Genomic DNA, 5,057 nt, shown 5'->3' with positions numbered 1-5,057 from the left:
AATAAATGAGACATGTTTTCCATACTTGGACTTGTTTTCTCCCAATACACACTTCTCTTCCTCTAGTTGTAACTCCTTTTCTCTGTTCTTTACCTTGTGTTTATTTCTAGATTGTGACCCTGCCCCCCCTACGGCAGGAACTGTCTCTTCTGTTGTAAAACATCATGCACGTTGGTGGTGAAATAACAACCCAGAGTACGCTTGCACTGAAATCTAAGCCCAATCTAAAGTTCCTTTTTTTAATGTGATACAAAATATACTTTTTTAAAAATATGGCAGCTTGCAACCATCTCTTTTTTCCTAAGTGCTACTTTCCTCCTTACTTGTGAGAGTCAGGAGATTTATGACATCCTATAGAATTTTAGTTCCTCTGGTTCTCTTGCTTCTATATAACTCTACAGACAAGTTGCCCTGTTATCTGTAACACAGTCATTTAATGACAATGGCTGTTTCAGAGAAGGGAAGTTTAGGAAAGAAAAGGCTTTGGGTTATTTTTCTGTAACTTCATTGGAAATGAGTTACAGCTGTTTGGTGATTTAATACCCCACTGGTTCAGTATCTGGCTTCTGTCATTGCTCCGGGCACTGAGTTTAGAAAGAAGCAGGAGCCACTTAGCAAATCTAAGTCACTGTGCCTTTGTTCTTCCCATGCCTGAAGCTGGCTGCAAATGAGAAGTGCCTCAGACAGATTATCAGAGCATCTATCAATTAATGCCTTGCAGGGGATACCTGCTGCTCTCATGAGTCCCAGTGAGTCTTGGTCATGGCTGGATTAGCAGCCAAATTGAGTGGTTCTCTACATTTTTCGGTACCATTTGCAGTTTGCTTTTTGTCACCGACACCTGAACCACAGGAAGCTTGCTTTTGCACTTATTTATGAATCCACACAAATTAAATCAAACACAAGAAAAAGGCAGCTGGCAAGGGGCAAATGAATGATGAATGTGTGAGGCACAATGCAATGTTGCTGTTGTAACTGTGCAACCAGCAGATGTTCTGTGTTGGGAAGAGCACATTTTTTTGTCCTGCTGGCACTGAGAGTGCAGGTTCATGTCTGTAGTAAGCGTGTAACCGCTCAGTGCATAGATTTGTCAGAAGTCTGGTTCCTAATATTCATTTATTAAATATTTGTCCAGCCCTTCCTCCAAAGTACTCTGAGTGGCACACCTGCATCTCCTCACTCCATTCATTTTACCTTCACAACAACCCATTGGGGTAGGTTAGGCTAAGAGACGATGGCTGACCCAAGGTCAACCAGTTTAGCTTCTGTGCTATGAGAAATTTGAACCAGCATCTCCTCCGTCCAGTGCTCTAACCACTACATAATACTGGCTGTCAATATACTACTCATTATCGTAATGATTCCCTGCAGCCAATCACACATTTTTCTTAAAGAAAAGGGGACCACCTGAGGTATGGCAGAGCAGGCTCACAAGTCAACATAGTGGTAGTGGCAGGCCAAGAAACCCAATCCTGAGCTGCCTGGTACCCAGAGGAGCAGCGGCACCAAAATGGCATTGGGCAGCCGCTGCCAGTTCTTCACGGGAAGGAAACATTTGTCCTTCTCCTCTGGGTAAGGGAACAGGCCCTGCAAAGGGGCTACTCAAATCTGGCTCAAGAGGCCCCGTATCCAGCAGAGCCGAGCCTCAAGTACCTGGCAAAAGAGTGCTTTGTTTCCCAGAATTGTTCATAGCTGCTCATGTTTTGGCTATGAGACTTGAGGAGGACATGACAAAAACATGGCTTCTCATTAGGCCTTCAATTGTTGAGACTGAGTTGTCTTTCTCTGGAAAAAGGGGAAATCAGGGTGTGAAACATGCTGCAAGTTTTCTCAGATTTCACATATGAGCCCAGCTAAGGGCCGAGTCAATTTCAGTGGAAGTTTTTTAAGAATACCACCTGAGGGGTGGCAAAATCAGGAGCAAAGGCATGGTGGGGGGGGCAACATTAAAGCCCCCCCAATGGTCCCACCATGGTCCCACTGGTTTTGTGCCCCCAAGTGAACCAGCAGTGAAGACCCAAATACTTCCAGTTCTACCAGCCCAAGGTTGAAATCTGAATAATGTGTGGTGGAAACCCCCCTGGATGATGAAGATCTGTAGATTTAGATTCTCACTGTGTATTGATTCACTGTGGACACAAAACAGCCTGCTATTAAAACTGTTCCTGTTTCAATAAGAACGAACTGCCATGTGCACAGCTGTGATTAGGTACATGTCAGTGTTGCTGATGAAATTGCAGTATACTTTGTCAGTACAAAAATAAAACACGTATATTATTCCACATTTAAGGCTGACATCACATTAGGATTACTCACTTAATTTCTCACTTCCACATTTGGCAATTTCTGCAACAAATTAGTCAAAATCTACCCAACACCTAAGAGGCCATTTTGGAAAACAGCTGCTATTGCCAAATAAGGTCAAATTCACATTTGCCTAATATCCTGTTTTGACAGCTTGAATCAACATTCCTGTGCACCTCCTATGATGTGAGCAATACTTGTCATGATAATGAGGATTTAACTATCCAAATATGATGAGGGTTTAACAACACAATCCTATGCATATTTACTCAGAAGCAAGCACCATTAAATTCATTGGAACTTACTGTCAAGTAACAGTCCAAACCTATGCATGCCTACTCAGAAGTAAGTCCCACTGTATTCAATCAAACTTACTCCCAGGTGGTTAGGATTGTAGCCTGATTATGTATAGGATTGCAGTCAAAATGCAGGAGAGCCAGGTTTGAATCTTATTATGTTTAATTGAGGGAATGGATTGAGGCAGATGAATGGCATGGGAAGGTTTTTTAACCCTTTCCTCTCTGCTATTTCCCCAACTTAAATGTCTGTTCCAAACAAAAATGTATGGGCACAGTGTGTGCGCATGTGCTTGTGTGAGAGAGATTTGGCTGGCAAAATGGCATGACGAATGGATTAAACTACCTCCACTGACCCAATTCCCTCTCCATGGCTGTTTTTAAGATGTTGATTTTTCTGATGGGAAATTCATTGCAGCTCTCTTTACAATATGCAACTTCTTAGCAGCAATACTAGGAGGCAAAGAAGGTGATGTGCCTGCTTAAGGTCAACAGGCTTTCACTGTTATGGTTGTTTCCCAGTGAAAAGCAATGATGAGAATTTCCCACATATACTTAAAACAAACAAGGCAAGTCTGAATCCTATGTCACTCTACCTGTTGCAGCAGAAGCCTTGGCTAAGGTAGAGTTGTCCACAGGACCAAATCTACTGATACAGCAGTATTAACGTGATGGTCGAGTAGATCAGAGTCAAGTTCTTGTTGAATGAGAAAATTAGTTACTAACTGTTCTCTGCCAGTGTTCAACTGAATTGTTAGGTCAAGTCTGCACAAGTATGCAGCTCACTTGCACTGCCCTAATGGGAAGCTTACTAAATTTTCCAAACACCATAAGTTTTATCAAGCCTTTGATGGGCCACTGTAAATGACTGATGTGCAGGCCTCAGTTAGAATGTGAAATCATCCATCAAAATGCTAGCAAATCTAGAATGAATCCAACTCTGGTGTATTGTTGACTTAAGGATAAAGCTGCAGTGTTAATTCAGAATTTCTGTGTGTATCAGTTGGACAGCGCAATCCTATTCTGAATTGGATTGTCATAAAATGGCTGCTGGCAGGTCATCTGAGTACTGGAATACATTTTATGTTTGAATACAAAAATAATGATCTTAGAGGAATACAGTGGTATTGTATTGGCAACCTTCAGTCTCAAAAGACTATGGTATCGCGCTCTGAAAGGTGGTTCTGGCACAGCGTCTAGTGTGGCTGAAAAAGGCCAATCCGGGAGTGACAATCCCTTCCACACCGGGAGCAAGTGCAGTCTGTCCCTGGTCTGTCTCCCTGGCTATGGGCCTTCCTTCTTTGCCTCTTAGCCTCAGACTGTTGGCCAAGTGTCTCTTCAAACTGGGAAAGGCCATGCTGCACAGCCTGCCTCCAAGCGGGCCGCTCAGAGGCCAGGGTTTCCCACTTGTTGAGGTCCATCCCTAAGGCCTTCAGATCCCTCTTGCAGATGTCCTTGTATCGCAGCTGTGGTCTACCTGTAGGGCGCTTTCCTTGCACGAGTTCTCCATAGAGGAGATCCTTTGGGATCCGGCCATCATCCATTCTCACGACATGACCAAGCCAACGCAGGCAGTGAATACATGCTAGGGATTCCAGCACGTTCCAGGACTGTGTTGTTTGGAACTTTGTCCTGCCAGGTGATGCCGAGGATGCGTCGGAGGCAGCGCATGTGGAAAGCGCTCAGTTTCCTCTCCTGTTGTGAGCAAAGAGTCCATGACTCGCTGCAGTACAGAAGTGTACTCAGGACGCAAGCTCTGTAGACCTGGATCTTGGTATGTTCCGTCAGCTTCTTGTTGGACCAGACTCTCTTTGTGAGTCTGGAAAACGTGGTAGCTGCTTTACCGATGCGCTTGTTTATCTCGGTATCGAGAGAAAGAGTGTCGGAGATCGTTGAGCCAAGGTACACAAAGTCATGGACAACCTCCAGTTCATGCTCAGAGATTGTAATGCAGGGAGGTGAGTCCACATCCTGAACCATGACCTGTGTTTTCTTCAGTGGTAACAATTATAATTTTATGGTTAAGAAACCCTACATTCATCATCATGGAGTTTACTACACTGATCCTAACCACACCCAGCAAGATAATAGTCAAACCACATAAAATGTCTCCAATATGCCCTCAAAATGAAAACTTACATTAATTCAGGAACAATGTTGACTAACTACTAGGAAAGAAAAATGGTAAAAAAAAATTCCATTAACAGTACTGTTAATCTAGAATGTGCATGTGCATCCTGTGCATGTCTGCTAAGAAGTTTCATTGCGTTCAATGGGGCATACTCCCAGGAAAGTGTTTACAGAATTGCATCCTAAAACACCAGTTCTAAATGGCAGTACATTTATTTGAAAGAAAAACAGCCGCATGTTAACTTCTTCATCCTCCCCTAAAACTGCTGGAGAAATCCATACTTCATGAATTGTCCTCATGTTGCACGGGACCTGTTCTATATTTCC

This window comes from Tiliqua scincoides, chromosome 1 (genome assembly GCF_035046505.1).
Source record: "Tiliqua scincoides isolate rTilSci1 chromosome 1, rTilSci1.hap2, whole genome shotgun sequence".
Lineage (NCBI taxonomy): Eukaryota > Metazoa > Chordata > Lepidosauria > Squamata > Scincidae > Tiliqua > Tiliqua scincoides.
Note: the sequence above shows the minus strand (reverse complement) of the source record.